This window comes from Notamacropus eugenii, chromosome 4, assembly GCF_028372415.1.
Source record: "Notamacropus eugenii isolate mMacEug1 chromosome 4, mMacEug1.pri_v2, whole genome shotgun sequence".
In the NCBI taxonomy this organism is placed as follows: domain Eukaryota; kingdom Metazoa; phylum Chordata; class Mammalia; order Diprotodontia; family Macropodidae; genus Notamacropus; species Notamacropus eugenii.
In genome coordinates, this window is record NC_092875.1 from 63,120,683 (window position 1) to 63,136,540 (window position 15,858).

At 44.7% G+C, this 15,858-nt stretch overlaps 1 protein-coding gene across 7 annotated transcripts in view; it reads left to right on the plus strand.

The window, feature by feature from the left end:
- The first annotated feature begins 2,421 nt into the window (after positions 1-2,421).
- GNG7 (G protein subunit gamma 7) overlaps positions 2,422-15,858 on the plus strand; it is a 371,729-nt gene continuing 358,292 nt past the window's right edge. For 2 of the 7 annotated variants that reach the window (XM_072601446.1, XM_072601447.1), the window contains exon 1: positions 2,450-2,647. The gene's annotated coding sequence lies outside the window, so the exon portion shown is untranslated. Of the gene's footprint in view, positions 2,648-15,858 lie in introns of all 7 variants that reach the window. The other 5 variants (XM_072601445.1, XM_072601449.1, XM_072601444.1 and 2 more) reach the window with 4 other exon arrangements.

Below are 15,858 nucleotides of genomic sequence, written 5' to 3' on the forward strand. Positions count from 1 at the left end.
GTGTCTCAGGTGCTGGAACAGGTGCTGTGAGAGGGCCAGCTTTGACAGTCTCAAGACAAGGGAGACCAGGTCTCACAGCTGCTAGTCTGCTCTACTTTTCACTAGCTTCATACCCTTAAAAGAGAAGAGCCCGAGGTCTAGGGCCTTGGTGTGCCTCTATGAATATCTTCTCTATTACATAGATCTAGCTTCTAACTGAAAGCACCAGTGGAAATCTTGCAGTGAGGGCAGCTGAGACTGGCTGGGGGGGAAGACAGGTGAAAGGAAGAGTAGTGTAGGGCCATGTGGAAAGGTCATGCATGCCCAGGTGCGCGTGTGTGTGCACACACACATCCAGAGTCTCATGTCTCAGTGAAACTCTACTATGGGAGTACTCATGTCTGGTGACCTCAGAATCATAAATCTTGAAGAGAAAGAGACCTCTGAAGTCCAATCTGGCCATGAACTTTTTTATCTCCTAAAATAAAATAATAGGGGCAGCTAACCCTGGCTCTGGAGTCAGGAAGGCCAGAGTTCAAAACTGGCTTCAGATACTTAGCTGTGTGACACTGGGCAAGTCACTTCATCCTATTGGTCTCAAAAAAAGAAAAAAGATGAAATAATATTTGTAAATATTACTTGCCTGGCACATAGTAGGTACTGTATAATGTTCTCTATAATAACTATTATTTTATAGATGAGGAAAGAAAGACCTAACAAGGCTGACCTGCCCAAGATCACACAGGGAGTTAGGTGTGAGATAATCTGTGTAAAGTGCTTATTATTAAATGTCAGAGGCATTTTTTTAACCCAGTCCTAACTCTAGAGTCAATCTTCTCTGGCTGTACCATGTGCTAACCATCTCTCTCCCTTCTCCCCTCTCATAGGCAGGACAAGATTCCTAGACTTCAAGAATTAATGAGGATTAGAGCAGGAAGGCGCTTTAGGAGGCAAATCTTAGAGATTATGGAGCTGAACTTTCTCATTTGACAGATGAGGAAACTGAGGCCCAGAGACTTGCCACAGATCATAAAGTACCCTCCCTTTAAAGGCAGAGTCAAACCAGGGCACTTTCCACTAGAACAAGCTACTTTTTACCCAAACATCCTAGGCCTTTTCTGAGGAGGGGGTCTTGTCCCAGGAGACTCTCAGACAAGGACCCGGAGCTTTGCTCCTCCTCCCTCTAGGAGCCTTCCTCCAGGGCTCTTCAGAAGAGGCTGTCCGTAGGTTAAGCAAGACGCTGGACTGGAGAGACTCGAACACAAATCCCTCCTCCCAGTGGGTGGCTTTCACATCCTTCCTTCCAACCCCCCCTCAGCCCCCACCCCACGAAATGGACCCTGGGTTTAGGATCTCAAAGCACTTTATGGAGCGGTGCCGTTTAATGTGCTGAATGGCCATGCTGGGAATCAGGGCTGGCTACCAGCGCTTGGCACCGCGGGTGCCCAGTCGGAGGGCTCATGTCGTGCCCGCAGGAGCACTAGCAGCCTTTGATGGGGATGGGAACCTGACCACCCTTTGCTAACAGGGGAAGCGCAGAGATCTGTAGACACTCCTCCCCAGGGTTTGGAGTGAGGGTTTGGGGGTGGGAGGAGCTGCCCTTGACTTGGACCTCGGAATTAAGAGCTGGGAAGGGAGGCTGGGGCGGGAGGAGAAGGCGAGAAGCATCTAGGAAGCCCCCAGGGTGCGCCAGGCACTGTGCGGAGGGTAGATCTCATTGGATGTTCACAACAGCCTTGCAAGGGAGGTCATGTTGTTCTCCCCATTTTACAGCTGAGGAAACTGAGGCAGGCGGCCCCGCGCTCCACCCGCTGCCCCTTAGAGTCCGTCTAGTTCAGCTGTCTGACTTCACAGAGAGGGGAAGCGACTAGAATCTGAGCCAAGATTCAAACCCGGCTCCGCTAACTGCAGATCCCATGCCCTTCTCGCAACGTCACGTTGAGGGTGCAGACTGCCAGGCCAGCCCGCTGCTTCTGGAAACTGGAAGGAACAAAGTAGACCCGAGGTGGAATTCGAACCCATGACCCCGTCATGGAGATTCGAACTTGCCACCTGGCCCCGGTGGGACTCAAGCACACTGTTCTGACTTCACGAACGCCCGGCTCACTGCCCGCCAAAGGATTCGGGACTTCACCTCCAGGCTGCTCTCCACTCCCGGCTACGTCCTCCCCACAGCCTCCGGGCCTGGCCTCTCTAGGTCAATAACGGTTCTGAATAATAATAAGTTCTCATTTGCATAACCCTCCCCACTAGGTTTTTTGGAGCTCACCGGTTGCCGGAGGGTCCTGTCACTCACGGCACTCGCCCTCCCCTCCCCCACTAGCCCCGCCTCTCATTTCGAACGCAGCTAAACTTGTTGGCTGCTCTTCGTCCCGCCCCTTCTTTCCTTTTCTCCCAGCCTCCCCGAGATGACGCGCCGTGATTGGTCGATCGAGCTGTCGGGTCTCCTTTCCCCTCCCCCTCCCTCGGGCGAGTTGGGCTGCGCTGCAGCGGAGGTGGGAGCCTGAGGCGGCAGCGGCGGCGGTAGCGGCCTCCCCTCCGTCCTTCCTCCCGCCCGCCCAGCTCGCCTCCCGGCTGCCCTTGTGCCTCACACACCCCCCTGGCCTCCTCCGTCCCGGCGCTCGCTCCGGGAGCTGAGCCGGCCCCTCCTGAGGAGCAGCAGCGGCGGGTAAGGGCGGCTCGGGGGGGACGGGACGGGACCGGACAGGACGCGGCGCCCCCGGCCCCTCACGCCCCCTGCCCGGCCCGGGCCCTGAACCAGCCTCCCCCCCGCCGCGGCTGCGGCCTGCCCTAGACCCCCGCCCCGGCCACGGGGAGGGGCTTGAGGGAGGGAACGGGAGGGGCTGGGAGTGACGGGGGATGGGGGAGAAGGGGGAGAGGTCTGGAATTGACAAGGGGAGTGGGGGGAGGGGGCTGGCATTGACAGGAGCCCCGGGGCGGGGGGGGGGAGTAATGGCGAAGGGTTTGGGAGGAAGGGGCTGTAATTGATGGGCAGGAGGCTGCGATTGACGGGGGAGCGGGCTGGGGGCAGGGGTTAAGGGGAAGGGGACTGGGGTTGTTGGAGGCTGAGATGGGGACTGAAGGAAAGGGGGCTGGGGCCGGGATAGATTGAGGGAATTGGGGAGGGGGGGGATTGGGATCGACTGAGGGAGGGGAGGAGGCTGGGCTGGCTTGGGAGGAGTGAGATTGGCTGGGGGGAGAAGGGGTGCGGATTGGTTGAGGGGAATTAGGGGTATGGGTCGGGACTAGGGGAGAGGATGGGGAGAGCTGTGTTGGAGTGGGATGGGGAAGAAGGGAATGCGGGACTTGGAACTGGGGAAGATGAAAACGGGGAGAGGTTAATGTAGTTGGAAGAACGCTGGATCTGGAGTCAGAGGACTTGAGTTCTAATTCCACCTTTGTTGCTTACTGCATGTGTGACCTTGGATAAATCACATAACCTCTTTCTGACTTCTTTTCCTCAGTTGTAAAATCCAGTTTTTGCTTATACTGTTCAAAATCTATGATCGTTATTCATCCAGAGAGAAAAGTCTTCTCCCTGTGTTCAGGAGGCAGTTAATAAGGTTTGGGGGGGGACAGAAGTGGGAAATTGTGGAGAGAGAAGAGAGGGCAGTTTTCTGGTGGCAGTGATTTTAATATTTGAGAGAAGGGTGAGATACCTTCTAGGAGCACTTTCTGGGGCTGGTGGGGGTCACCCATTTTGGAGGGGCACACTGAGATTTGGGTTGGCATGGGGACTTTTGTTAGGTAGGAGGGGAAGATTGTACTGATGGCTGAATTTAGAACTAATTTTAGGTTTAGGAGGGTGACATTGAAGTGGGTGTTTCTGGGATGATGATCTTGAAGGATGTGGGTGGCACTTTCTCCTCCCTCCTCACCCCGGAATGGAGTGGTTGAGATCTGAGGGGTGAGGATAGAGGGGAGCAATTAATAGAGAGTCCTTTGGGTAAGTGTCATTGGCCTGTTTGTTGGGCAGCAAAGGTGGAGATCTGATGTTCAAAGATGCAATTAGTTCCTGTGGAAAAGGAGGGGGGATCCTTAAAGGACTCATGTCTCAGAGTCTGTTTCTGGACTCCATGTATACTTAGAGGAATTTGGGGTGTCTTGGACAATTGATTGGGAAGAGATAGATGCTACCAGTATATATGAGCTTTAAAACTGGAGCTTCTCAGAAAACAACTTCAGAGCTGGTTTTTTTTTTAGCATTCAATTAAAGACAATCTCCACACACTTCCCCCCCCCCCCCCCCCCCCGGGATCCCCCTTAAACATTTGTATTTGAGGAAGCTTAATAGCTGACCATAGTTTTTAGTTTAAGGAAAACTCTCATTGCCTTTTGGAAAATTTGCCAGCTGTAATTTTCCTAGGTTATGTGTGTAAATGCTTATACTAACTTTAAATCCAGGATTAGATATCCATCCTTGCTTAATATTTACTTACTAGATTTTAAGCTGGAATCTGACGCTTCTGAAGGACCTTGAGATATTTGGGTAATTCTTATTTTTGTATAAAATGTTTACTTTTTAAATATTCTTGAGAGTGATGCTCCTCTTGATGAAGGCTAAAGCATCAGTAACTTTATTTTCATTGTGGTCTAATAAATACCACATTCTGGGAAGGGCTGAGCCATGGGAGCTGTCATTTGTAGGAAAGACTGAATTCAGTATGAATTCTCTTAGACTGTAGAACAAACTTTTCTTTTTTCTAAACTACATTTTATAGTAGTATAAGAAATGTTTGTTGGCTTAAGGTGTTATAGGTTTTGTCATTCACTTCTGGAACCATGTGATGATGCTTCAAGTTCTGTTTACTATGCCAGTTGTATGTATATTGAGTCTTAGTAATTCCCACATCAAACAAGTTGCTAGAACAGCCTTTCTTTGGCCTGGGGCTGTAGCTTCTCACCTCTGAAACTGAGCGAAGCAGAAAGGCCTGGGAGGCTCTCTACTGTTTGGGGTGGTTTTCCTGTGGATTTGTTTTTGCCTTGGTTTTGTTCCCTCTGCCAGGCCAGGCCATGGTGCTTGGAGAGTTGCTAGAGAGAGTTTATGCCAACTTCGTTTTCTTTTGTTCCCCATGCTATGGTCCTTGCCTATCATCCCTTCACCAGGGGTGGTGGTGTGGTGAGGGATGGATTGCCCAAAGTGGAACTTTGGTCTCGGGGACGTTCGTTGTACAGTTGCTACACATTTGAGCCCTCCCTAATGGCTGACTTTTGAAATCTTGTCTCTTCAGTAACCTCAGGAAGTTTCATTCGAGATAACCTTCAGTTTTACATTTTTTTCAGCCTTTTCCAAGTTCTCTATGTTGACCTCAGTCTAGAAAAGATTTCTCTTTTGAAGACTTCAAGATGCTGAAATCCTTATTTTTACTTCTTTTGAGGAGACAGTTCCCTATTCACTAAAACTTTGAGCATCTCACTACATTTTCTTCCTTAAGTGTTTTGGAGCATCTAAGAAAATGATGTTGAAAATATTTTCCATTAGCACCAGCTAGAGGTTGGTTAGCCCAGGCACTTTCTTGCTGCCTGGACTCAGCTGCCATGGTAGATTTGAAGTGTTGGTTATAAATGAGTTGTAGGTGGTAGGGAACTTGGTTAATAATCTTTTGGGGAGATAACATTTTCTCTTTTCTAAAACAAATAGATTGCTACTTGCCTAGCTCCTAAAGTTCATGATTTTGCTTTTGAAATGTTTGTCTTATGGCACCTTAATACCCAGGAATACAGAGCACTGTGAAACACTCAGCTCTAATGAAAATCAGAGAATGTTTTAGGAGTTCCAGTCTCAGGTGAACATACCCTTGTAGTTTGAAGAAGCAGGCTGACAGAAATCCCTGCCTTTTATAACCTTTGTGAGGTGGCTGATGAAATTTAAAAGAATCACCTCTGAGCATATCTAACTGCCTATCTCCTTTCCTTTACTCTCTTTCTTTGTTTCTCTTCTCCCCTCCCTCTATATATATTTGTGTGTGTTTGTTTCTTTCTCCATTGTGTGTCTCCTGGATATATATTTTTTCTTTGTCTCTTCACAGTAAGTAGAAATGGTGCCTAGGCCTTGGGGAAGTCCTGAAACCTCACCATATGCTTGACCTCTGAGGATTTCTGGCTCCAGTTTTGTAGCCTGTGTGTCCCCCTTCTCTGATGTTTACCATTTGTTAGTTCTTTTGACCTCTGTTGCCAAGGCGATGTGCTGTGCTCTCTTCCTTCTTATGAAACTCCCAAATTTGATGTACAAAATGTCAGGAGAAATTAAAGAAGGAGGTGAGTGCAGGCAGATGAAAATGGGAGTAACATTTTAGGAAAGAGTATGCAGGGTCAGTTGAGGCCAGGATGTTAGTTGGCTTGGTACAATAACCAAGTATGATGGAGAGGTCCCATGTTTACCCATTTCCCCCACTGATTTCCTAGAGGCTGCAAAGTCATCACCTGTACACGGTGAAATTCGGACTGGTTGCAGTAACTTCATGGGTTTGTTCATCACCAAGACAGCTCCAGCCTCCTGACTTCTTAAAAGATGATAGTCTATTTCTGGCAAAGTATCAGTACTGTGGACAGCTAGGTGGCACAGTGAATAGAAAGCCAGACCTAGAGTCAAGAAGACTCATCTTCCTGAGTTCAAATCCAGCCTCAGACACTTAATAGTTGTGTGACCCTGGGCAAGTCATATAACCCTGCTTTCCTCAGTTTCCTCCTCTGTAAAATGAGCTGGAGAAGGAAATGGCAGACCACTCTAGTCTCTTTGCCAAGAAAACCCCAAATGGGCTCATGAAGAGTCAGACATGACTGAAAATGACTGAATCAGTCCTTTAGATGAGGAGGAGCCACAATTGGAAGCCCAGTAACCTGGTTGATTCCAGAGAACCACTGTCCCCCATAGCCCCTTGATTGCCTGTGATGTGCTCCCTACTCTGATATTATATTTATTCAAGCATTTATTAAGTGTCAGACGCTATGCTAATAAGTGCAAGTGTTATAAAGAATTCCTGTTTCCAGTGAGCTTACATTCTATTGAAGGCCAATCATATATGTACAGATAAGTGCAAAACATAAACAAAGCAAATATTAAGAGTCTCGAACCTAAGAGGAAATGAGACATTTCTCTTGAGGGAACAAATTGAAAATAACTTATTATATGCCATGTCAGTCACAGCAGCATGAAGGTAGAGATTATCTTTAAACCTTCCATTCTAAGCAGGGGAGACAACAGGTATAGAAGGGTAGTGGTCAGGAAGGAATATTTGGGTTTGGAAAGTTACAGGGATAGTTAGTAGGTGAAGGGAAGGGAATAAACATTATATACCACCTTCTGTGTGCCAGGCATTGTGCTAAGTTGATCCTCACAGCAACTCTGGAAGGAGATGCAGTTATCTCTGTTTTACAGTTGAGAACACTGAGGCAGACAGCAGTTAAGTGTCTTGTCCAGGGACACACAGCTAGTAAGTGTCTGGGACTGGATCTGAACTCAGGTGCTCTTGATTCCAGGATCAGCACTCTGTCCACAATGCCTCATAATTGCCCCTAGTAGAGCCACAGAGGAGTCGATTGAAATGTCCTTTCTAGGAGCAATGACAGGGTCAGTTTGATTATAATTTCTGAACTAGAAAGTAGGGGAGCGGAGGCCTGAGAGGGTTATATTCTCCAGAGCCTGGAGAAGGGCATGTTGGCTGGTAAGGAGATGCCTGGAGATGGGAGTGAATCATGGCTGGATGTAAGCCTCGATGCAGTGGGTGACTGAGGCAGCCATCACTCAGGAGAGTAGGCTCCTCTTCTCAACAAAAGTATTAGGGATCCCTCATGATGGACATTTGAACAGAGTCTTGTCTGGGGGTAAATTTTAAAAGCTTGTAGTTTCACAAAACCTTAGACCTAGTAAAGGCAGTTGCTGTTGAGTCATTTCAGTCGTGACCCCATTTGAGGTTTTCTTGGCAAAGATACTGGAGTGGTTTGCCATTTCCTTCTCCTGTTCATTTTGCAGATAAAGAAAACAAGGCAAACAGGGTTAAGTGACTTGCCCAGGGTCACACAGCTAGTAAGTGAGGCCATGTTTAAACTCAGGAAGATGAATCTTCCTGACTCCAGGTGTGACTCTCTATCCACTCCGCTATCTAGTTGCCCCACCAGATCCAGTGGGGTGTAATAATAAACAGCATTTCTTTGGAGTTGGAAGACCTAGGGTTGAAACTTTGCCACTTGCCACCTGTATGACTGAGCAAATCACTTTCCCTCTCCATGTCTCATTTTACCCCTCTTTAAAATGTGAGCACCAGACTAGATGGGTTTCTAAAGATCCTTTCAGCTCTCACAATCCATCATACCATTAATATATTTTTCTTTCGCTGTGGTATTTTGCTTTTGTGCGGTTAGGAAAAAGACTGGCCTAAGGAACTTTGAGTGGCAATATTGTACAGGCCTATGTATCTAATGTTGGAGTGTGTCATTACAGGGAACAGTTTCCTAGAAACAGTGCTATAAAGGGGATAGCAAACAGGTGGTGTTAGTGGTGCCAGGGCCCCAGCCTAGTTCAGACCATCCTGTTTGCAAGGGCAGTGAGGTGACAGCAGGGTTCTGCCAGCACTCCAGTGGAGTTTATTTAATATATCAGTACCATCATTGCCAAATGTTGTTTGGAGTCAGAATTACAGTGAGTGTGTCTGTATGCATTACTATAAGACCATGCTAGGGGAGGAGGAACAATCTAAGAAGAAAGTGTACAGATTTGGAATTTTGCCTTGGAAATGGATGGATGGTCAAAACTGTTTTAGCATTCAGCCAATGATCTTTTTATCAAACTTGCTAACGGAGGAAGGAGAAGAAACTTGTCAGAACTTTCCAAGGGAAAGAAAATTTGTAGCTGAGTGCTTAGGATTATACCTTCATCAAATGGCCATTGAAAGATTTATAATTCAACTAGAGGAAGGGACAGTGGCTACTTACTCCCAATTTCTGTTCTGTTTGCTGAGTGTTTTGGGTGGATATAGTGGAGGAATGTGAGGTAGACAGTAGGCAGTTAGGTGGATTTGCTAGTGTTTGAATGGTTGGCTCTAAAGAGTAGCTGCTAGTGGGTGTCTATGTTAGCTTACAAAGAGATTTTTGAGGTCTCTCTTGGAGTGCCCAGGATCTGTCTGCATTTTGTCCTGTGCTGTTTAACACTAATCAGAGACTTGAATAAAATCCATAATCAAATTGGCAGTAGATAGACAAGGAAGGAAGGAAGGAAGGAAGGAAGGAAGGAAACAAGTATTTATTAAGTACTTACTATGTGGCAGGTACTGTGAAAAGCACTTTCCAAACATAATCTCATTTAATTGTCCCAACAACTCAACAACAAACTGAAGCAGACCTAGGTTAAGGGTCTTGCCCAGAGTCACCCAGCTAGTAAGTGTCTAAGGCCACATTTGAACTCAGATCTTTTTGACTCCAGGTCTAGCCCTCTATCCACCATACCTCTTGGCTGCCACTGTAGAGCTAAGACTGCTAACTCTGACAAGGTCAGTTATGTATATCCTTGGCATGATATATGGGCCAAATAGAATAGTGTGAAATTTAATAGGGATAATATGGACAGTCTTTGACGAGAGCCCAAACAATCAACTTTACACATATAAGATAATGGAAGACATGGCTAGTCAGGAGTTTGTTTGAAAAAGATCTAGGGGTTTCAGTGGACTACAAGTGGCCTTGATAACAAAGCAGGAGTGTGCAGCGACAGCCAAAGCTGCTGTTTGAATCCAAGGCTGCATTGTTTGACACAGTGTCTAAAACATGGTGGCAAATGACAGCTCTGTCCTCTCCCCAGTCACACATCTAGAGTACTGTGTTCAGATCTGGGCCCCACATTTTAGAAGGGACATTAGTAAGCTAAAGGGTGATCAGGATGGTAAACCTGAGAACAAATTGAGCTTGGGGAAGAGAAGACAGTGGTGGGGAATCTGATTGCTCTTTTCTCTGAAGGTCTGTCCTATGGTTGCAGAGGGCACAGCTGGATCAGTATTGAGGAAAGACAGATTGAGACTTGATGTGAAGATAACATTCCTAACAATTAGGGATACACAAAAATAAAACAACCTGTTTTAGAAATTGGCTACCTCTCATTAGAGCTCTTCAAGCAAAGGCTGACAGACTGCTTGCTGTGTCATAGAGGAAATTCCTGTGGAAGTGTGGGTTGGATTAGATGGCCACCAAGGTCCCTTTGGTTTCAGATTCTGTGATGGGGAGGACAGAGAAGGAGTGGGGAAAAGATTTCTGGAAAGCAGAGCTTGGTTAAGATGGAGTGGCTTCTAGTTCCATTCTGGCAGAGCTGGGCCCACTGGGGATGATAGAAGCTTATTCAGATTTAGTGTGCTTTGGAGTTTTTGTTCTCTTTAAGTACTAGTACCCAGAAAACAGGGGGCAAAAAGATTTAATTTTGGACAAACTGCTACTAAGACAGTTTCGTTCTGCACTTTTTCTGCTTTAGCCTCCTTGTGCAGGGGTTAATCATTTGTCCATATATGTGTGTTTTGTTGTTGGGTTTTTTTTCAGCCTTATCTTGGCAGGCAAGTTGGTCCCTGCGCAAGAGTTGTTTAAGTGAAAATGAATGTTTCCTTTCCTTAGCTTGTCGGCTGAAGACAATTTTCTTTTTCAGCACTTGCTGAACTTGAAAACACCTTTCTCTTTAAATTGAGAACTGACAGGTCATTAGCTCCTAATGTAGGCTGGTTTTAAAATGGCAAAGAGAGAGAAATGAAATGGAGGAATTGAGGGTTAGGAAAAATTGCTCTTTACTAAGCTGATGAAATCTGTAAGAGTTTCTAAAGTCAAGTTTTTTCTGGCCTGCAGAGATAGGAGGAAATGGGGAAGGGTGGGGCTTTGTATATGGGTTGGGTACTTTTTATTCTTAAAAAAAATCTTTTCAGTCTGGGGTTAGCAACCAACTGAATGAGGACAAAAACAGGCCGAAGATGGTTAAGGAAACCAAAGCAGATGTGTGTGAATCTGGGCACAGTTTGAGAGAGAACACTGTATTGGGAAGCATCCCTGATACCAACTTGTATGACCTTGGGCAAGACACTCTGTGCCTCAGTTTCCTCATCTGCAAAGGAATGACTTGATTGAGATAACCCCTGGGACTCTTTCTAGCTCTTATCATGTATTGTTACCTTTTGAGCTTCAAATTCTGTGTTCTAATGATAGAACTAGGAACTGGACCTGTGAATTCACTAGTCTAGGGAACTCCCTGGTGAGGGAACCATCTCTACCAATGCAGTTTGGCACTTTCTTTGCAAGGTAGTTGGAGGAGCATTGAACAATTAAGTGACTTGTCTAGGATCACTCTGCCAGATTGAATTGAAATTATGACTTGAACCCAGGGCTTCCTGGCCCTGATGACAGCTCTCTCTTCACAATGCTATATTGCCGCTGGCTCTATTATCACCATTAGTACCTTACACACAGTACATAGATATTAGTAATAATAATTACTCTAATATGTTACAGTTTATTCCTGCCCACCACATGTCTTTTTATTACTCTCTGGGGAATACTGATTTTCAGTTCTTTGGAGACTGTAGTGTTCCATAATCTGTAGTGGTACAAGACCAATAGACATTAATAAAGTTGAGCCTTTGTGTAGGAGGTTTGGGCCGTTAAAAGAAATTTGAATTTTCCAAAGTCAATCCAGCCCAGTGTCCTCCTTCTGTTCAAATTTATGCCCAATGTGTTCAACTCATTGCCTCTTTTTATTTCTTGTGATATATACATACACGTACGCTGATGGACAAGCTCTGTAAGTTGTCTGTCTATATATTGTCTGGACAATAGATATTCTTTATTGACTTGTTTTTTCTAGGCCCAACTCTTGATGATAATGTGTCTCATTCAGGAGACTCTGAAATGTTCTAGGGCTCAATCCAGCCTCTGCTGTTGTTATCTGCAAATAGGATCACTTGGAGGACCTTACTATATCTGACAAGTCCCTCCTTTGGTAGGCCTCTGTGCTGTGACTGTCTCTGGAGAAAAAGGAGTCGTTAAAGAACTATGGGAGTGAAGAAAAAATGGTTGTGTCAAGAGTGAGTGATGACTAGTGGCCCTTGTGCTCCAGGGCTGTTCCTGGGCATCAGGGGACATTGAGAAGGACTCTGTCCCATGGACTGGACCTCACACAGCAAGCTTACGGCAAGGGGTACAGAGTTGGCAAACACAGAGGGATTGCAGTCAGCACTGCTGAGTAAAACAGCTACATTGATGGAATTATGGGATCATTTGAATAGTAATAGCTGATGTTCGTGTAGCACTTTCCAGTTTGTAGAATGCTTCGTGCTCTGCAGACATTCTTTCATCTGAACCTCACATCCGCCTGTGAGGGATCGGTAGTTCAGATATTGTTCTACCCATTTTATAGCTGAAGAAACTGAACCACAGAGAGGACTTGCCTGAGGTCAGATTGGCAGAACTGGGATTCAAATCCAGGGACTTTCCAGTCTATCCCAGTTTACTCACCTTCATTGTATTCTCTTTGGTTCCTCAGAGATATGTACTTTTTTACTCCTTTAGTATAATTTTTTGGAATCGGGGACTTCTCTTTTTCTCTATATAGAAGCTCCTGGTTGGTGCAGTAGGTAGAACGCTGGGCCTGAAGTCAGGAAGACCCAAATTCAAATTCGAACTGAGGCACTTATTAGCTGTGTGACCCTGGGTAAGTCACTTAACCACTGTGTGCCTTAGTTTTCTCATCTGTAAAATGGGAACAATAAAAGCAGCTACCTCCCAAAGTTGTCACGAAGATAAAATGAGATAATATTTGTAATGTGCTTTGCAAATCTTAAAGCCTGTGTAAATGCTAGCTATGTAGCTATAATCAAAGGCCTGTGGGGAAAAACATCTCCCTTCTGAATTGTCGTTGTCATTCAGTCAGCAGATTTCATATGTGTGGAGCTGGAAAGGTTCATAAAGATCATGAGGTAGTCTTAAACATGTTACCTAGCTAATTATAAAAGGTAAAAAGGGAAATTCAGGCTAACTGTAGAGATCTGACACAAACCAACCAAGGACAGGAAACTACTGTCTTCTGAATCTGTTTCTGTCCTCTGCTCTCACCCCAAGGAGTAGGGAAGTCCCTTCTCTAGGGCATGAGATTTCCTGTTCCAGTGTGTTGTTGAGAATAAATACTCCCATTTATACATACATACATACATACATACATACATATATGTACGTATCTATCTATCTATGCAGACATACACACATAGTGCTTTCAGGTTTACAAAGTGGTGTCCATACAATAATCTTGTAAGGAAGGGAGTATATATGATATCCTGTTTTACAGAGGGGGAACAGAAGCTCAGAGAGATCTTGGCCCAGAGGGGGAACAGAAGCTCAGAGAGATCTTGACCCAGACATCCTTGTCACCCAGCTGGTCAGTGTCAAAGACTGGAGTCAAACTCAGGTTTCCTGATACCAGTTCCTGCACTTTTCCCACTCTTTTGATTTCTTTTTTGGCTCTGAGAATCCGTAAGAATTAAATGTTTTGGTGATGGACTCTAATGCTCTTTCTTTCCTTTTGCTGCAAGAATGAAAAAGATTTGATGGAAAGCAGGATGTATTTTGGGTGGTGTTTGGACTTCTTTTTAATGTGAACCTTGGGTGGTGACACTAGATCAGCCACTGAAACCATCAGAGCCTCTTGGAGCAAAATAACAGGATTTCCTCAATGTTCTCTTTAGGATAGAAGTGAGCTCAGGGTCAACCAAACTTTCAAGGCCTGCCAAATGGGGCTACTACTTACCTTGTCTGTAATGTTCAGAAGAAAGGAGTTCCACTTCCCTCCATTAGTCTATAGAGAACAGTTCGGAATGATGAAATTTCTACTAATGTTCTTCAAAAGCCCTTTAAGTTTGTTTTGTTTGCAAATGGTTTATCATCTATTTTTAAACCTATAGAATTTTTGTATGGGTTGTTTCTAAGCCCCACAGGATTTCTGTCCATTCCTTTTTTCTATTGCAGCTTACTCCTTCAGGGCTTTGGAGTGTTGTTTTATTTCCTCCTGCTGCTTTTATTAAATAACTTCCAGTCTTTCTATACTCATCTTCCTCCTCTGCCCTCCTCCCCCAAAACACATTCTCATCTCCTCTCCCCTCCGCTTTCCTCTCCTCCCCTCCCATCTCTTCTTTTTTCCCCTTCTCTCTCTCTCTCTCTTCCTCTCTCTCCCCTATTTGCTTCTGAATTCTTTCTATACACATGCCAATCTTAGGTTGACTTTTCTCTTACCCACCTGTGTGTTTTTGTTCACGATAGTCTCCTTTTACCTTTTCTTTTCCTAGCTGCCTGTCTAAATCCTACCCCTTCTTCAAAGGTCCAACTCTCTCTCTCTCTAACAAATATTTATTATGCTCCTTCCATGTACAAAGCACTGTGGTAGACCCTAGGGGTGCAGAGATTAAAGAGTTACAGTTCTGCATTCAAGGAGCATAAATCCTGGGAAATGGGGTGAGGAATCCATAATACATGTAGCTATAATAGAGGATGGAATGTGATGGGAGGTAGGAGGAAAAGAGATCCAAAGTCCTCTAGGAAAATTTAATGAGGGAATGGTGACCTTCAGCTGGAGGAAGTGCTTCATTGCACTTGACCTGAGCTTTGAAGAAAGATTGTGAAAGGTCGAGGTGAGCAAATCCTAGAATGGTGGACCTGGTGGTTCTGTGAATACACAGAGCTGGGAGCTGGGCATGTAGAGGGTAGAGCAGTGGGGTCAAGCTCAAATAGAAACTAAGCCCTGCTATCTATATGAAAGGATCCCTGCTGGCCTCATATTGACTTAGTTTTAAAATATAGTTAGTTTTACCTGTATTTCAGTATTTCTTTCTCTCTCTCGCTATATATGTATATGTATGTATACATATGTATGTACACATATTTTAAAATCAGTTTTGTTAAATATTTCCCAGTTACATTTTAATTTGGTTCTGGCAGTACTGTGGAGAGTTGTGGGCCTTTTGGGGCCATGTCTGACACCTTTAGGGTAGAGAGCGACGACTACAGTCTAGCTTTGCTCCAAGGTAGAGGGACTGAGTGATGGAGAATGATAGGAGACACTGGATACTTTTCAGCATCCAGTGGCTCCAGGAAGACAGGTAGCTCATGGGAGATAGAGCTGGAAGGAGACCTTAGATATAATTTGGTTTAACCTCATTTTACAAATGAAGAAACTAAGATACCCTTCCTCTTCCTCCCCAAGTTGTGACTGGTCCAAGGTTACATCATTAGTAAGCAGAAGAATCAGGATTTAAACCCAGGTGTTCTGAATCCAAATTCAGTGCTCTTTCCATTAGGTCAGAATGCCTACTTCTTTGTCTGACCTTACAGAAACCTTTCCTGATGATTTTATGCCTTCACTTGATCTCCCACCCTTTTGACTTCCTATTGCATTTATTACTGGTAAAACACAGTTTAGCACTTGATTTGTTTTGAAAGTTACAGGTTGTATTTATCATTTCATTAAAAAGAAAAGCAAGTTGTACAGAATATAAATTCACTGTTTTAGGCACAGTCTTTTATGTTCTAATGTGTATTTGGAAATGTTGATTTTATTTGGTGTTTAGTAAATTCAGAATAAAATTTTTTTAAAAATTTGTATTTGAGAGTTTTTTTGCATTTTTTGCCCAATTACATGTAAAGACAATTTTTAACATTAGTTTTTTTTTTAAATTGAATTCCAAGTTCTCATTCTCCCTCTCTCCCCTAACCCCCTTCACTGAGAAGCAGCCTTGATCTTACATTGCATTTTCTGTAAGGTCCTCAGTACTAGAGAATCAGTTCTTTAACAGACATTTATGAAGCTCTTAATATGTGCTAAAGAACTGAGATACAAAGAAAGGAAAAAGTGTGATCCTTGCCCTCAAGGAGCTC